Below are 19,519 nucleotides of genomic sequence, written 5' to 3'. Positions count from 1 at the left end.
TCACAAAGAAATCTTAGCAGTTCAAAGCTGTGGAATGTAGAAAACAACCGGAAGGAAAAATCTTTAAAAAGCAATTCTGGAAGAAGTATTCTTCCAAAATCACAAGGAAGCAGTTAAAAAACAACAACAACAACAAAAACACACTAGTAAACTAAATTAAAAACCCACCCAAAGAAAATAAAACCATAACCCTACAATGCATTATGAAATCCTCTGGCAAATATTTATAAAGTCTAAAGAATAAAATCCAAAATTGAATTACTTCACACACAATTATAATTCTAGATTGTACTAAACATCTTCACAGGCATTAAACAAAAAGCCCGGAATGTCATCTAGCTGGATGTCATTTCATAAGTGGGGTTCCAATTCTTGATTATCCATGTGTTTATCTAAGGTTTAAGAGGGACACAATGAAAAATCAAGAAACTGAATCTTCAATAGCCCCTTAGGGATGAGTCACTCTATGGATAATACAGGTAATCAAACCACACAATGTTAAAAGTCTGCGGGAAATGATGAAGTACCATTAAGGGGAGAAAAATGGGAACCACCTAAATATATATACAGCATGCACAATGCCTGCTTGACGAAAGAAAATCAAAGATCAGTGAAGAAGGGTGGGATTTTTCCCCCCCATGCCAGTTATCAATTTATTGCCTCTCAGCTAGCTACACATTCACCCTTTACTATCTGATCTGCAAAAATAGACATGGCCCCCTTAAATTCTTTTTTCACTTGCTGTTGAGGAAGATGCTGGAAAGACACTGTGGGAAGAAGGTGTGGTTCCTGGTTCTGAGGCGCTCCCCTCTCCCCGCCGACCACCCCCTTCCCCCGGCCCCCACCCCCACCCCCGCCCCGCAGGCCCTGCAGCACCTGCACCTGTCCAGCACCTGTCTTGTAACAGTTTTGTAAAGGAGTGTCTCCAGTTAGGCATCTCCCCTTGAACGGCTTTCCCTGGCACCCCAAGGGGAATGGGTTTTCAGCAATTTCTGGAAGGTGGGTTTTCAGCAAGTTTACCGGCTTGGCTACAACCGCTCTGCCATACAGAGGATCACAGGAGAGAAACACATTTCATGCAGATTGCTAACTGATGTATGAAGAGTGCCTGACTGCAGGCCTGAGAGAGGGCGGCATGAGGAGTTTCCCTTATACGTAAGAGGTGTCAGCTGAAAAGGTACCAGCTACGCCAACAGGCCCACCGATCACCCCTTCTTGTCTCTACCTCTGCTCTGCATTATCACAGGCACCACGGGCAGAAACCTGCAGGCAGAAGGAACGGAGAAGTTGCTGGGAACTTCCTCACCTTCCTCTGGACTGACATCTGGATCTCCTTTGTGGCTTCACCTCCCATTTGCCCTGACAACCTCCTCCATCTGTCCCTCCTGCCAGAGGCTGGTAATGACTTCCTGCTGGGGTGATCTCTGGGGTTATCAAGGTGCCTTGTTGGGCTCCCTGCCGCACCATCACCTGTGGAAGTAACTTCACAAAGCCCCCTCTTTTTTAGCTACTAGGCCCTGACTAACCAGTTATAATATAAAGGCTGCACACGTGCTGATGAATCACTATGGCTACTCTCCCAGTCTGTCATACTCTGCTAGAATCCAAAGTTTAAACTTGAGGAAACCTAAAATTTTCCAATAATTTACCTTCGTTAGGCCTAAAAGAGCCAACATTAAACTCCAGAAACATTCTGGTTTACACAGGAATTTGTGGGAAATGGATTCAATGTCTTATCATCTTTTTTTTTAAAATCCTCAACCAAAGATACTTTCTCATTGATTTTTAGAGAGAGTAGAAGGGAGGGAGAGAGAGAAACATCAATGTAAGAGAGACACATTGATTGGATGCCTCCCACACACGCCCCAACTGGGGCCAGGGATCAAATCTGCAACCTAGATCCTTGACCGGGTCCATGGGCTGATGCTCTAACCACTGAGCACACCAGCCAGGGCTTAACATCTGTTTGTTTTTTTTAAAAAATGAATCATCTTCCCCAAATGAGAGGATGGAAATGTTCTGTGTCTTCTCTGTCCAGCATGGCAGCCACTAGGGACATGTGTGGCTATTGAACACTTGAATGTGGTTAGTGTGATTAAGAAATGGAATCTTTAATTATATTAAATTTCAATTTAAATTAATTTTAATAGCTGTCTGTGGCTAGTGACTACAGTATTGGACAGCAAAAGTCTGCTTATGGTCATCTATTGTAGGGAAGGCCTTCTGCTACTGGTGGTGTTTCTGTGTGCTCTGGCAGGGGTTAGAGGGAAGCATAGAAGTATCAACCCTAACAACCCCTAGCCTACCTGACCCCTGCCCATACAGACATACAATTTCTCAGAGAATTTTGTTAATAAATTTTCAGAGAATAAAGGGCCTTGGACACAGTAGCCTGATAGTGAAGACGTGTGGAGGAAATGGAGACTGAGGAGAGGTATCAATCCAGTAAGGGAGGCACCCTCTTGCTTTGTTTCCCTCTCCTTCAACCCAGTGGAATCAATCCTCGCTGCCCTAGGAACTGTGGCAGCCCACTCCTTCCTCTCCTTCCCCTTCTGACTGGGCCTGTGTGGTTAACACATAACTGACTTCTAGTGATTCAGGCACTGCTGAAACTGTGAAAGACCTTCCCTTTGATCTAGACTGACGATGACTAGTGTCTGGGCTAGAAAGATTGAATTTCACATTTCTGACCTTTACAAGGACATATCAAAGTACCTGACAGCAGGCACTGATTCTCCTAAGAAATTTGCTCCTAGAAGTACATGCTAAGGATTTAAGAAAGTGACTGGCCCAGGTCCCTAGACTGATATTTATCAAACAACTGTTCAACAGGAAAAAAATCACTACCCACAGTAGATAACTGTAGAAAGCCGTTTCAGTATATTGATGAGAATATAAAGAATATTAAAAGGACAATTTTACAGGAATAAAGTTTAAAAGTACCACAGCTTATGAACCCAACGGCCCAAAAGACTTGTGCATATTATTCTGAGAACCAAAGAAAAGCATCTATACTAATAAAAGGGTAATATGCTAATTAGATTGGGTCAACCAGACATCTTCCAGACGCCTGACTTCCTTCTGGACAAAGACATGGTGGTGGGGGCCAAGGCAAAGGTGGTTAGAGGCAATCAGGGCAGCAGGGGAGCAAGCAGTTAGGGGCAATCAGGCCAGCAGGGGGAGCAGGCAGTTAGGGGGCGATCAGGCTGGCAGGGGAGGGCAGTTGGGGGCGATCAGGGTGGGGGTGGGGGGCAGTTAATGGCTAACAGGCCAGGGGGGGAGGGGGCAGTTAGGGGGTGATCAGGCCAGCATATAGAGGCAGTTAGGGGCAATCAGGCCAGCAGGCAAGCAGTTAAGGGCATCAGGTCGGCAGGCAGAGGTGGTTAGGGGCAATCAGGCAGGCAGGCAGGCAGGCAGGCAGGCAGTCGAGCAGTTAGGAGCCAGCGGTCCCAGATTGCAAGAGGGATGTCCCAGATTGGAGAGAGTACAGGCCAGGCTGAAGAACCCGCCCCCCCCCCCCCCCAACACACACACACACACGAATTTCCTGCACTGGATCTCTAGTACTTTACAAATCCACAAGAATCTTAGCAGTACAAAACCACAGTAAAAATTTATGTGAAATTTTGACTATGAACTGCTTTGATTATAAACTTCTGCAGTTGTTTGATAATATATGTAATTTAAATGAGAATTATAGGATTTGCTAACTAGCAAAGTAGGAATTAGTGAGCCTTTTAATTGTAACTATAACAATGTATTCTAGTTTTACTCACGTTTACACCAGTCACTCACAGAACACCACATTTTCAGCATGACTAGGCACTCTGTAACACTCATTTCTCTTCTCAACATTTTTCGTACAAAAAAAAAAGACACTATATTATGGTCATGGCACTATTATGTTGCAAGTCAAGTAGAAAAGACAACCCTGGGGAGTAAGGAGTGGGCTGCTGGTGGATTCGCACAGTCCAAGGCCGGTCCTTAATCTCAGAGATTCATAAATATGATGGTCAGGAGAGGGTTCATACTAATCACATTCATGGTGATAGTAAAGTAAAAAAGCTGATTTAGTATCTTGTGAGGAAAATAAACCATCGTGTCGACTGGATGCTGGTATCTGCTTATCATGTGTCTCCCCAAAGTATAATTACACAAGGAGCCCAAATTACAATCAGAAGGATGCATAGTGGGCATGGAGCAGAGATACATTTTGTGGATTCCTGTGTGGCTTCACACTGCATGGTGAGGTTAAAGTGGGCTCAGCGGTGTTCAGTGACTAGAGTAAAGCCATACTCTGAGGTTTGGAACTTAACAGTTGGATTTCAAAGCAACAGACAGCTCCACCACAGTGCTAAGATCCACACAGAGGCCTGTTCATGCTATGCTAGGGGCAGGGTACCCTCTCCTGTAGACAGGCCAGATTGACCTCTCAAACTTGGTCTCCCACTCCAGCCTCCAAGTTCCTCTTTCTAAATTCTTCTTCAAACAAATTCCCTTTCAGACAAACATGTTAGTACCTTTAACCAAGTTATAATTCTACCCTAGAAACTATTTAATCTTTACTTATTTTGTCTGTCTTTGCTGTGATCCATTCATCACACGCATTTTACAGTTTCTTTTGGAGTCTGGTATTTTTTTCCAACTCAGAAAGGGAAAGAGATCTGCCTGTTGGTCCTCAGGTTGGTACACACATACCACACTTATGGTAGGAGCTAATAACTCCACAGGGACATGAAGGCTTTAGGAATTTTAGGGAAGGTGGTGGGAGAACCTCTTAAAAAAAAAAAAAAAAAAAAAAAACTACACCCACAACCTATATTGAAAGAAGTATATTAAAGAATTCATCAAATACTAAGCGTAAACTCTCTTAAAAATACAAGCTAGCAGCCCTGGCCACTGTGGCTCAGTTGGTTGGGTGTCATCCCATGCACTAGGACAGGGGATCTCAAACTTTTTAAATAGGGGGCCTGTTCACTGTCCCTCAGACCGTTGGAGGGCTGGACTATAGTTTTAAAAAAAAAAAACTATGAACAAATTCCTATGCACACTGCACATATCTTATTTTGAAGTAAATAAACGAAACGGGAACAAACACAATATTTGTATTTGCAAGTGGCCCGCGGGCCGTAGTAGTTTGAGGACCCCTGCATTAGGAGGTCGCCAATTTGATACATCCTTAAGGACACATGCCTGGGGTTGTGGGCTCCATGCCCGGCAGGGGGCATACAGGAGGCAGCCATCTATGTTGGTTCTCACATCAATTGTTTCTCTCTTCCTCTCTTTCTAAAACAATCAATAAACTATTTTTTAAGCTAAAAGACTTATGGTATACGTAATCAGACATATATGTTCCACTCTACCTGAACATTTTATTTGTTTTGTTTTTTGTTAATCCTCACCCAAGGATATTTTTCCATTGATTTTTTTTTTTTTAGGGAGAGTGGAAGAGAGAGGGCAAGACAGAGAGAAACATAGATGTGAGAGAAACACATCGATTGGTTGCCTCCTGCACAAGCCCGGGCCAGGGCCTGGGCCGGGGAGGAGCCTGCAACCAAGATATGTGCCCTTGACCAGAATCGAACCCAGGACCCTTTGGTCTGTAGGCTGATGCTCTAGCCACTAAGCCAAACCTGCTAGGGTCTTGACATTTTAAATCTCTTTGTTTCTTCTATGTCTAAAATGTGTGTGGGCCTTTTGGTGAAACTCCAGTTTCAAAATGCAAAAAAAATTTTTTTTTTTAAATCTATCCTTAAATTTGCTGATTCAGCACAAGTCTAGAACTTGTGATTTTGGTATACAATATCACAGAATTTCACCAAGCTGATGCTGAGGAGCCTAGTAAATATGGAATCAGCCTTCAAATACTTTCATCAATACTTTCAGAAGCTCATGGAATTGTCTGGCCCCACCCACATCTGAGAAATCAGTGATGGGTTACACCTAAAGTGGAGAAATCATCCATCAGACCTCGAGAATTGTGGTCACCAGCACCATCTAAAATTGTCTTCTGTCTGTTATCTTTTGGTTTATTGTTAACCTGACTTTGGCTTGGCTTGAATATAAAACTCTTGCCTTCTGATCCTACAGAAGTATGCAATTTTGTGTATCCAGTTCAGGATTCCCTTTAGAATCACTGAATTTTTTTTTCAATATTGTTTACCCTGCAACTCAAGGGCAGCTGAAGACCATGAGTGTCTGGAACATAAGCTTCTGTTCTCTGCACAATTAGGAGAGTTAAGTAAACTTGAAGGTTATGCTATTGAAGGCCTTCAAGCACTAACAAGCTTAGTCTGTGTTATAAATTTCTCAGAAGTATGTTCTGATACCCCAAAATCATTTCCACTCCATGTGCCACTTAGGTTATGACTGCTGAACTTCACCTTGGAGCTGCCACCACTCTGTTGGTGTGAGGCAGCCAAGAGCTCTCCCCACTGCTCCAGGAGGGAAGATCTCCAGGTGCCCACAGACAGGCAAGCTGCTGGGAGTAAGGGGCAGCAACACCTGCTCCATTTGAGAGCTCAAGCCACGTGTTTACGTGTGATTTATTCAATCCAGTTCAAATGCACTAGGGACCTTGAGAAGGAAAATTAAGAGTAACCTCCCTTTAAAAAAAATCACTAACTAACTGCAATTCTCCAACCTGGACACTAGCCTCTTCCTAATAAGCCAGGGAACTTTCCATTGCTGGGTCTCTTACCGCCGCTACCTCCTTGGAAGATGGCCAGAGCTGTAAACATGCTCCACCTTTACAAAGCAGACAGTGGTGGGTGTGCGCACTCAGGGACCCTCCTATCCAAGCCCTATCATTTAAAAAAAATCACACTCGTAAGTTAAACACATTACCTTCCACCTGACCTGATGGATATGGATATGCTACGTAATGCCACCGGTTACCACAGTGGCGACAAAACAGTGGGACTCGTGATTGGTCTTCAGAATCCCAGTGCCACAGGTGACACGAGTGGAGGTGATGAAAAAACGATCGCAGGGAAGTTTTGCTCTATCTTTAGGGAGAGGCGGAGAGGGTACAGGAAATCACAAAAACTGTAGAGCTGACACATCTGCACATACACGGGCTCGGTATCCTGCTTACCGACTTAAGCTCACTGCTAAACTTTGCAAGTTTTTATCGTGGAGCAATTCACAAACATACGTTATATTCTTGGCCAGTTCCAGATCAGTATAAAGTAGGTTATGGTTCTTCCCTACAAGCCAAAATAATACTTCCAAAGATATTTCCCTGTCCTAAATTCTGAAGAGAAGCCTTTTTGTTTTCTTTTAGCTGCTAAAATCTAATTTCTTTACTCATCCTGTTTCCAAATCTTATATTTTAATAAGCACCACTCAATCCCATTAGCAAAAAAAAAAGTTAGTTTAAAAAACAATTGCTTACAACTATACCTAAAGGCTGCTATGAGATTTATATCTATACCTTATTTATCACCCCCAAACTCTATGAAACAGGGATTGGGTTTTCACTGATCAAGAGACTTGCCCCAAATCACACCGCAGGTTAAATCAATAGGGCTGAGATTCAATCACAGGGTTATCTGACTCAAACCACTGTAATATATTTCTCCAGGGAATGGAGTAAATGATATTTACTGTGCTGCTGCTGCTGATAAAATGTATATGCTGTATACAGTTGCAGACTTAAGAATACATTAACTCTCCAAGGCCCTTTCATAAATATACCCTTGAAGCTACTTTGTGATATTGCCAAAGCAAAGATTAGTATTCAAATTTCACAAACAGAAACACAGATACTGAAGAGGTAAGCCAGGGACTCTGGACCTCAGCACTATCGACATTCGGACAGGACAATTTTTCTTGTGGGGCTGTCCTATGTGCTGCAGGATGTTGGCATCCCTGGCCTCTACCCATGAAATGTTAATAGCACACCTTCCTACCCCAATTGTGCAATCAAAACTGTGTCTGGACATTGCCTAATGTCCCCTGAGGGATAAATTCATACCCTGTGAACCACTGAGCTAAGCTAATTGCCTAAGGTCACATACCTGGTTAAAGAATGTACTGATAACAGGAAAGAGCTCTACTAAATCCTAGCTCAGTGGTGATATTTATTGGACCAGCCAGAGCTCCTTAAGACAAAGCACTGTTGGTACTGCCTCTCTCGACTTTCACACTGAGGTATACATCCCTAGGGTCTTCAACCACTGTTCATTTTCTACACCCTCTCCAAAACACGATGACCTCGGCTGGACACACGTTTAAACACAAACCCAGAACTGTGCACAATACTGCCTCAAGTTGTAAAAGCAGGAGCAACAAAAGACTAACATCCAACACAAGCAATGTACTGCCAGCTCGGTTTTTAAGCACTTCACATGGATTACCTAATTTAATCCTTCAACATTTTCCACAGGCTATGACATAGGTGTTATTATCTGCATTTCATGAATGAAGAGACTGAGGCACAGAGAACAAACAACTTGCCCAAGGTCAGGCGCCAAAGCCCCTGTTCTCAGTGCTTCCAAGAACTGTGAGATTGTCAGCATTGGTTCTGAATAGTCCATCTCTACAATGCGTGAGTTTTCCCCAGCTGCATCAGGGCCCTCCTCAAGGCACCTTGGTCAAGTCTGACATCACTCTACTCATCAGCCCTGTTGCATATGACAAGATGCAAGCCCACTTATCTACCTACTTGAGGCCCTATGCACAAAATTCATGCAAGAGAAGGCCTTCCATCACCCGGCTGTTGGCACCGGCTTCCCTCTGGCACCCAGGACCCGGCTTCCCTCGAAGCCCTGGTTTTGTCTGGAAGGACACCTGGTCTAATTAGCATATTATGCTTTTATTATTATAGATATTGCTGTCCAGCCCACATTTGTCCATCTTGAGTTAAGAACACAAAGGACTCCGCCAAATGTTTTGTTAAAGCAGGCATGTCAGACCTACAGCAATGTCGATACACTTGTCCAGTAACGCTCAAAAAAGAAATGAGGTCAATTGGAGATGAGTGATGCTAAATACTGATCATCACCACCTCTTCTAGGTGATCCCTACCCATCTTTTAAAAAATATGACTTATAATTCTGCTAGACACCAACACAAGCTCTGAATCGAAAGCTTGGAATGTACCATCTCCCCTAGTTTTGAAAATCAAGTTGTTTGGCATAGTTCCTCCTCTCCGTGATTTTCACAAGATTAACCCCAAGTGGTTTCATCATCACACTGCCATGTTCTTTCAACATCCTCAAGAACTCGAGGCACTTAAAGCAGCTAGGATGTGGAGAGGTTTGAGGAGGAGCCCAGGACATCCTTGCTGTGCTTGGGAAGGGTGGGTGCTCCTGTCAAATAGATGGCGAGACTAAGGAGGTGGGGCTGTGAGCAATCCCCGGTCCTGGAATAGATGCCGTATGTAGTCCATGGTCCTCTGGGAAGGTGGCATTGTTTATGATGACGTCCCAACAGATGACCCAGCAGATGATCTCAGAACTGGCTGCCCCTGGTGAGACACACTGAGACTTTCCACTTCCGTTTAATGAGAAAAGCTTCAGTACTCATAGCCCACCTTTCATAACCTCACCATTCTAAACAAGCAGGTTCAACACGAACCGACGTGCTAACAGATTTTAAAACACTGCACACAGCGTATAGAATACTGCGGGTGTGCATCCGCACACAGAGAATTCCCCTCCTGGAAGTCATGGGCCCAGCTGCTTGGTTTACAAGCAGAGAACACCTGAGTGGCACTTTGCGAGGAGCAGGACGAACAGGCACGTCCAGAACTAAAAGAGCTCTAGGAACAAAGGAGAAAGTCACTCGGAATCAGCAGCTATGAGGCAGCCACATGTATTAACAGGTTCACCAAGAATAGGGCTTGCTTAGTTAATATTTGAAAACCACAGGCTTCCCAGCAAATGCATTATTTCTTGAACTTTGACACTTTGGCACGGGGGCAATGAGGAGCTTTTAAAATCACTTCAAAATCTGCTTTGAGCTTAGAACTTCCCCTGGATTATTTCACACAGGAAGATCAACACTATTTTGTTAGGAGCAATGGGAGCCACCTGGGAAAAATTTCAAACCTTAAATGCTAACTTCTAGTGTAAATGAAATTAACTAGCTGTGAAATTTGGAGCGGATTATGTAACCTTGCCCAGGTTGTTTCTTGAACTAAAAGCAGAGATAATAATACCTCTAGACCTTCCAGCATTATTGTGAAATTTAATGAGGCAGAGGGTACAAAGCATCTCAGTCTCTGATAAAAAGCGGGCTCTTTAAATGTCTGGTTCTCTTACACCTATTGGGGTAAGTCAAAATCCAAATTTAATTATCCCTGTAGATTTTAGACATTTCCAGATTTAATAAAATAGATTCCCATTCTACCACCTGAGGGGGCTTTCCAACTACCCCTGAGGAATTAGGGCCGCTTCTCTCAACATCACAGGCTGTTTCTCAAAAGAAAGGGGATCCCAAGTTGTTACTGCTCACTCAGAGCCACTTAATTCGTTAAACTCAAAGCAACTGAACTTCCAATTAGCCTATGAGCTGGGAAACAGTATTAGTATTAATTCAATGTGTAATAATTTAAAATTCTAACAAATTAGTTTAATGGTCCCATTTAGAAGTGACTGATATCTGGAGAAGCTTCCTTCACAGACCTGACAAAGTCAGTTGCAAAGAACTTTGCTCTTTCTTTCTGTTAGAGAGCCTGTCTACTGTACCAGTCTATATCTTCATAAATGAAGTATAACGATAGCATCGTAAGTTCCTGTCATCCTTTATGCCACCGGGATGCCTTCCACCTGCCTCTCCAGCAGTCAGTGTTTCTGATGGTGATGTGTCTGTTGCACTGTGTATGTCTTTGGCAAAACTGCAATAATCACAGGTTCTGATTCTCTGCTGCCCTCCTCCCCATCCTCTTGCAAGAAAACAATGTACTTGCAGGATACACATCTCTATGCACTGCTGACTAATTTCTTACATAAAAAGCAGATTTTTAAAAAGAAGCTCACCGACTTTATTTCTACATCAATTTAAAAGTGATAATCAAAGGGAGTTTATCACTACCAAGCCAGCAATGCAAGAAATGCTAAAGGGAATGCTGTAAAAAGAAGAAATAGAAAAGGGGGAAGGAACACAGGCATAAAACACAGAAATGGCTACAAACAAGTACCTATCAATAACATTAAACGTAAATGGATTAAATGCTCCAATCAAAAGATATCAAGTGAATGAATGGATAAGAAAACATGACCCATATATATGCTGTCTACAGGAGACCCACCTCAGAACAAGGGACTCACACAGACTGAAAGTGAAGGGATGGAAAAATATCTATCAGGCAAATGGAAATGAAAAAAAGCTGGGGTAGCAATACTTATATCTGACAAAATAGACCTCAAAGTGAAGACCATAACAAGAGATAAAAGTGATAATCAACTCAACAGGCTAAGAGTGGACTGAGAACATACCACATTAGAGGGTTCCCACTGGGGTACAACCTGGATAAAAACTCCAGATGGCAAACACAAATCAGGGAAAATAAAAATAAAAATAAATGCTATGCACTCTTCTCAGTGTATTCCTCTCCACAAATTCCACAGAGCAATTATCTGGCCACAATAAATAGAAAGCATAGCTGTGGAGTAAACATGCTCACTCCACAACGCGGGAGCACGTGCTTCCCTCTGGCACGGAGCAAAGATCTCACTCACCGGCTAAGCTCCCAACCAGCCAAAGGAGTTGGCTGGAAGACCTTTAATGTTACTTAGTACAGGGAATGGAGTTTGAGAAAGTATTTCCCCCAAACTTAGTAATAAATTATAAATACAACCCCACTCCCTCAAAAAAACTCCATTCGGAGAGCTCGATCACCCCTATCCGAAACCACCGCCTGATCCCTGGCTCTCAAAAGCACCCGCAGGGTTTGGAGCACAGATGCAGCCCGCCTAGATGCTGCCACTGTTTCACCAACTACCCTGTGAGCGGGCTCAGGGGTCAACAGCTCCTGCCCATTTTATCATCAAAGCGAGATCCAGTACAAACCAGGATTCCCTTTCCTTCGCCACAGTGGAGGGAAAGGCAAGGATCGCGTTAGTGGGTGTTTTCTGCCAGATAAGAAAGGCTGTTTCCCCCGCTCTGAACCGCTCCCACCGTCTGTCCGCGCTTCGCCGGCCCCGGACAGCATTTTAATGAAGCACAGCATCCCAGGCGGAGCAACACTTACGGGCTCTCCAGGCTGGAGGCAAAGTCTCCTGCAAAGTTCCCGGGGCACCAAGTTCCCGCGCCGCTCCCGCACGCCGGTGCCTGCCGGGGCGCAGGCGGAGCGGCGAAGGCGGTCCGAGGCGCGCCGACCCCGGCCCCCGCTCCCGGGCGCGCCCGCGCCTCTGCCGGCCGGTGGGGCCGCCCTCGCCCGCGGCCTGGCCGGCGGCTGGCGAGCCCCGCGGTGCTCGAGAGCCCGGCCTCCGCGGGCGGGCGGGTCCTCCCAGCGGGACAGCTGTGAGCAGGCGCCCGGCGCAACCCCTGAGGCTCCAGCCGGGAGGCCGCGGCGGAGCTGAGCCGGGCAGCAGAGGTTTTTGGAATGCAGGGCGCGGCCCTCTAACACAGCAAAAAAGAAATGAGTCAGTCCGTGCAATTCTAGCCAATAAGCGTGTTCAGTCCGTGAAGGCGGAACTTTCCCTTCTTGATTTACATGAGGCTTACGAGTCTTTTGCAGCCTTTAAAAAAAAAAAAATCAGCCTTTGACAACTTCAAGAAAATGTAGTTGGCCTTTTAAAAACTCTCATAAAATACGGGGTAATCTTATGATAGACATCTGAACAATGGATGTACATTCATTTCTATTCCTTAGTAAAAGTTCTTGAGTTAGGCAGCGATCCAGGGTGTAATGAGGCGGTGGCATCAGGCGTCCCAGCAGATTTGGATCTGATGTCTGACACTGTATGACCCAGGGCAGGGTAATTATCTGCAATGAGGGGATAAAATGCTCACCTAACAGAGTTTGAGGGACAGATGATATGTTCTAATACGTGCAAAGAATTTGGCACAGCACTTGACATAGAGTAGGCACTTAAACAATGCTATCTTGTCCCTCTGAGTTCTGTATCAGAATCTCCAAAATTGTGGAACACTAGCCCATAGTTTTTCTATTATTCTTTTCAATGTTAAAATATCCCCAGAATTTTACAGCTGAAATCGTTCTGTAGTATTGAATGGTCTAAGTCCCATATTTAAGTAGTGAAAAAAAAACAAAACTATAGAAGCTTTTGGTTTAGGATTCTTGGATTTGGTGTTATTATACAATAAAAATTTAACTAGCAAAACAAAGGGGTTAAAATTGGAATCATTTCATTTATGCCACAATTAAACCAACTTTTAAATAAGTTAAGAGTGATTTTGGAAATACTCTTTCCTTCTGGATCATTGTGCCTAAACATTATTTTGGAATTAAAATATTTAAAAGAAACTTTAAGTAGTTGGGAATTGGCACATTACAGGCAACGACAGAACTGGTCGGTCCCGAGTACCAGTTAAAAAACAAGTTGATTACTAGTGAGGGGGCAGAGTTTTTACCGAGGAAGACTTTTTTTTTTAAGTTACAAATTAAACCTACTTGGCTTTGGAGAAGACTTCTTGAGTTTAACTTTCTCACATTTGTTTAGAAACAGTCATTCTATAGGCCAAGATTTCTTCAAAATACTCAATAGCCAAACATAAGATCTAAAGTGCAATCAAGGGATCTAAAAAGCTAGTTTTTTCTCCAAACCTGCACGGAAGACTAATAAGAACTACACCAGGAGCCAAGAGCTCCTGCCCTAATCCCAGCTCTGCCAGTACGTGGCCACGTGTGTGGCCCTAGGCAAACTGCTTCATCTCTTTCTCTCTGAAGACCTCTAATAGTTCTACTTGGAAGACCAAGTTATGGTCAAAAAGGGCAGGCGTTAAGGTACAGCGCAGGGAATACAGGGGTAGGCAAAAGTAGGTTTACAGTTGTGAGTATGTGAAACAATTTATTCTTATATTATTATTTATTAATTACTGCATTTGTATTACAACTGTAAACCTACCGTTGCCCACTCCTGTATAGTCAATATCATCGTAATAACTGTGTATGGTGCCCAATGGGTACTGGACTCAAAAGAGTGGTCACTTTGTTAGGTATATAAATGTCCAATCACTATTTTGTTCACCTGAAACTAATATGATATTGTATGTCAACTATAACTAAAAATAAATTTTAAAAAATAATCTAAAAGTTATTTTAAAAATAAATTTAAAAAGGACAGGCGCAAGATAAGCCTATAACTTAGCATTTATCCTTAGCAACAGGCATAGTTGGTCCTATATCCTAGAAGATATAAAGTTGATAAATCTCCCTCGATTCTCATATTCCTCACAAAGGTAATCTTATTGTATTGGACACTTGAAGGTAAATCCTGAAAATATCTGTGCTCCCTCCCTTTCTCGTGATGATTCACTATTAATAGGTATGATGACAGCTTATCTTTCACATCTGTACCATTTTTTCCATTCCTGGTTCAGGCATTCATCCCTCATGCCAGGCTCACCTAGGCTGAGTGTCTCTGACCTGTTGTTCCAGCTGCCACGTCCCTCCCTCTGCTCCCAACACATCACTACCATCACATGACAAATGTCAAAGTCCGGTGTGCCATCATGTCATGAACCTTTCCTCTCTCTGTCACCTAAACAACACTAAAGATCAAAAGGAAAACATTTGCTTTATAGGCAACTTTCTTCATACATTCATATAAATATGTATTTTGGGGAACATCATTTTTCTGCTTACAAAACTATTACAATCAATTATACTAGCCAAACTGATAATATGCTGGCTGTTACACCAAGAATAGCAGCTCTTTTATAGGAGAAGAATATATATATATATATATATATATATATATATATATATACACACACATATATATGTATATGTATATATATATCACATATATACATATATATGTATATGTGTATATATATATATATATATCACCTATGAGTATATGAGCAACTCAATAAACTTCATAACATTATAGTCTGAAAAATGCAATGATATGTAGACATAGGTCCACCGAGATACATAAAAGTGAAAGGGAAAGCTAGCACATCCAGGAAATAGATAATCTACTTTGTTTCTATTGTCTAGGATCCAGTCAAGTTTAAAATTCAGAGTGGGTGCTCCATTCAGGAAGAAGGAGGACTTTGTAAATATATAGCTCAAAGCACTTACAAGATGTTTACAATAATCCTTATGCTTTGGACGTAAGGATGCGATTACCAACGTTTTTAGAACATCCTCACAATAGAAAAAGGATAACTGTTCCTAGGATGTCTTTGTTGCCTAACTTTAAATTCAAAGCACAAAGTTTGTCCTTCCACCGTTTTAAAAACGTAACAATTAGCCCACGGGCCCAATGTTACAATGCTTAGTTACTCAAAAGCTGATCTCTACCTCTCCAACCCCCCACCTTTCACTTAAAAAACACACACACAAAAAAACAAAGAACATCTCTGCCAAGTAACCGGCCTGTGCCACTTGTTTTTCCCCTACGGCAGTGGGCACATTACCACCTCCACACCTGGGCCCACACCATGCCCTTGTCTGATGACCTCTCTTACTCTTCTTCCAAGTTATCACCTTCCTAGTTATCACTCAAACCCTTGCTTTTCCTGAAACACTCCTCCCTCGCTCAAGCCCTGGGGAACTCTCTGCTCCTCTAAATATCTACAGACCTGTTCCTTATACCTCCCTCTCAAAACTGACTTACAGAACCTTAGCGTCTTCCTTCTTTTTGAGATTCTTAACTTTTCTTTCTCACCAGATGATAGAAGCCCATCTGAGGCAGAGATTGTGTTTCCAAGGCCTTGTATTCCCCCCACCCCCCCTACCCCAGGACCTAGTAGATTCTGCATAAATAGTCACTGTTGATATAATGTGAGTTATAGAACCACAAAAGAGAAAGGAAAACTTCCTTTTGACTGCTGACACATCAAGAATAAACAAATACTATAGCTGTTTAAAGCAGTTGGCAAGCAGAACTCAAATGGCAGATGCATTTCTTTGCTCTTTACAACATGTTCCAACAATACAAAATGCTACTACTGAGAAGGCAAATCTGATACTTCCTAAAGGGAAGTGAAGTTTACAAGAGTGTTGGCACATAAAATCTCAGTTCCCCAAACACTACCCTACTGAGGAGAAGAGAAACATTCTATCTTTCCTTTCAAGTAAGAAACACAAATGGACTTATTTGATAATCTTGCCAAAGTAGAAACATCTCTCTCAACCCATATATATCTACGAACATCTACCTGATTACCTACAAGTGCTCCTGCCATAAATGGTAGCAAAGGGCGGATAACTACTAGAAGCATCTTGAGTATCTGTTTGTTTACATATTTTAAAATCAAAAGTTATATGACATTTGCATTAAGGAAGCCTATGTCAAGATTCATTTTATACATATGTGTACACACACACACACACACACACACACAGTTACTAGTATCCTTTGATTAGTGCTAATACATTTATGCTTTTATAAGATAGGAATAAAGGCTACCACTGTTCTCAAAAGCTATGTTGTAAATCAGCTGTCCCACTATGCAATTATATTTATTACTAGAGGCCTGGAGCACGGATTCGTGCACCGGTGGGGTCTCTCGGCATGGCCTGTGGGGATCAGGCCAAACCAGCAGTCCAACACCACCTGCCACTACTGTCTGCTGCTCCTGCCTGCCACTCCTGCTCATCCTGGCCCTGCTGCGCCTGCCACAGCCGCTGCCACGGCCGCTACTCGCTAGGCTCGCTGTCGTTCTGCTGTGGTGGCCAGTCGTGACTCCTGCATCTGGCATCCGTAGGTCAGCTGAGCAACACTCCTGCCATGGGAGTGCACTGACCAGCAGAGGGAGCGCCTACATTAAGCATCTGCCCCCGGTGGTCAGTGCACATCATAGCAATCGGTTGACCAGTTGTTCGGTCGCTCAGGCTTTTATATCTACAGATAATTGCCCATGAGAAAGATACTGACTTCTTAAATATTCCAAGTATAAACAACCAAATGAATTAGTCGGTATTCTTTAACTTGCAGGTGAACAGAAACGGCACTTAAAGCTGCCCAGGTAAAAACAGGTTGGGATGCACTGACTCTACATAACCCAGCAGCAGGAAAGCCACAGCTGGGCTCTAGGATCAGCTCAAAATGAACTCCACCAGGACAAGATGGTGTCTTTGCTTCTATAGTTTGGCTTCCTTCTTCCTTCCTGAACTCTGCCTTCTTCCACTTAACTCCCTGCTCTGCCACAGAGATGGTCTATTCCACAGCTGTAGTTTTTAAAATCTCCAACAATAAATCACACTCGTCAGCTTGGGGCCATGCACCCACCCCAGTGGCCACGGTCCCATGTTTGGCCAGTCTACACTAGAACTAGAACTAGCCAGCTGGATTGTCAGGAATAATAGTAAGTGCTCCAGAAGGTGAATTTACTTCCCAGAAATGGGAAGGAGGGCTCATTTGTCTGCCCCCGCAAATACCACCACTTATCAAGCAAGTCCATTTTTATGTCTATTGTGAAAGTTTAATAGGCATTCCTCAACCTGGTAATATGTTACATTCTAAAAGTCTACTTTTAGAGTCTTAATTAAGTTAATGATCTCTTATGTGGCACTTGAAATGCATTTCTTGAGAGACAACAAGTAGAGACTGGCTTCGCTGGCATATTAGACTTATAACTGAAGTATAACGTTAATGTTTCTAACACTATACTCAAACCCCAGTCATAACACTGTTCCTATAGGAAAGTGTATCTGAAATTCCACTTAGAACAAAACAAGGATGCTCAATTTAACCCATTTACTGAGTATCTAGTAATGCCAGTGGCTAGCTTTGTACGTACATTATTTAACACTTAATCTGTATACAACACAGAAGGTAGATGTTAAAAACTGCACTAAAACCACATAAGGAAACTGGGAGTCAAGAAGGTTTTGATGCCCAAGATCAACTGTCGAGATAAGTCAAAGCCAGAATCAAAACCATGTATGTTTGACCCCAAGGCTGGGACTGCTGTGCCTGATAGTCACAGCAGCGAGACAGACGTGGATTTACACTCGAGGAGACTGAGAGCTAATGTTTCAGACTCCGTAACTATCTAGAATTTTTGTGTAGAGAAGGGACCAGTGGGCAGTCAGAGCCAATAGCCAGACATTAACTTTCTGTATCTTCCTGAGAAGGCATGTTTCTGGCAGAACAAAAGAAAACATTTCTCTGAGTAAGCCTTGAACTAAACTGATACTTCTTGTCCTTACATGAAGATCATCTGAAAACCCATGGTCTATAAACAGCATCTTCATAAAAAATTTATGTTTCCTTGTTGAAAAAAGAGGGTGCTGCCCTGGTTGGTTTGGCTCAGTGGATAGAGTGTCAGCCTGTGGACTGGAAGGTCTTGGGTTCGATTCCGGACAGGGGCACATGCCTGGGTTGCGGCCTCCATCCCCAGTAGGGTGTGTGCAAGAGGCAGCCATCAATGATTATCTCTCATCATTGATGTTTCTCTCTCTCTCTCTCTCTTCTCTCTCTCTCTCTCTCTCTCTCTCTCTCTCTCTCTCTCTCTCTCTCTCCCCCTCTCCCGTCTTCTCTAAAATCAATAAAGATACATTAAAAAATAAAAAACAAAAAGAAAAAAGAGGGTACTATCTATTAAAACACTTGTCTGAGGTGTTTAAAAGAAAATTAAAAATGCAAAAATAACTGACTAAATGTGACTCAGTTCTGCCAATATAAATGCAATGCATTTAATCTCATTAACTGTTTTACACTTGGAAAACTTTTTGGTTATGCAGTATTTAATACACGCAAGAGAATACATTAGCATATTTGTCAGGGAAAAATAACATTAAAATCAATAATTATAAACCCGCTACCCAACCTAAAGGGCAGACCATCACTGCTGAGCCATGCAGCTCTCTGAGTGCTCCTTTCTGTCTGACGGAGGCCGACAACCACTTCTTTCTGAAAGTCCTTGGTTCAAGATGGGACTTTAATAATACATTAACCCTGTGCCTTTTGAAATCAAAGTGGAGAAGTGGTCAGAAGTAACAAACCAGAAAACAGCTGATTCACAATCATGAAGGAAGGGAATAGCTCTGTATATGGTCTTAACCCAGAAACTGCTCGTCAGGCAGACCTGTCGGATCTTTTGGTTTCACTCATGGCCCAAAGCCAGAACTAGTCACTGGGAATATAAAACTAAGTTAGATCTCCTTAACATCTGCCAGATTATTAGACACGTGACCTGATGTATGACTGGCAAACTCCAAATTATTCCAAATTGAGGTAAGGTATGACTAAGCCCAGACAAACTGGTTCTCACATGCAGAGACTTAAACAGACAGACACAATAAAAATCAAATAAGAAGGAAAAGAAAGGAGCACTCTGACTAATAATGAACTCCACTTCATATCACGGAAAAAAGAACCAATAACTTGAGGGGGGAAATCAAATAAAACAGTCAATAGTTTACTAA

The 19,519-nt window shown here is 42.8% G+C and overlaps 1 protein-coding gene across 13 annotated transcripts in view; it reads right to left on the bottom strand.

Moving 5' to 3' along the window:
- Nucleotides 1-19,519, bottom strand: part of SGMS1 (sphingomyelin synthase 1) — a 262,876-nt gene that overhangs the window by 67,253 nt on the left and 176,104 nt on the right. Inside the window, exon 1 of one of the 13 annotated variants that reach the window (XM_036336735.1) lies at nt 12,200-12,537. The exons of the other annotated variants lie outside the window; for them this stretch is intronic. The gene's annotated coding sequence lies outside the window, so the exon portion shown is untranslated. Of the gene's footprint in view, nt 1-12,199; nt 12,538-19,519 lie in introns of those variants that run through there. 13 annotated transcript variants of the gene reach the window in all.

The sequence above is a fragment of the Myotis myotis genome, unplaced genomic scaffold (assembly GCF_014108235.1).
Source record: "Myotis myotis isolate mMyoMyo1 unplaced genomic scaffold, mMyoMyo1.p scaffold_m19_p_15, whole genome shotgun sequence".
NCBI classification, from domain to species: Eukaryota; Metazoa; Chordata; class Mammalia; order Chiroptera; family Vespertilionidae; genus Myotis; species Myotis myotis.
This window is presented reverse-complemented; position numbering and strand designations above follow the sequence as displayed.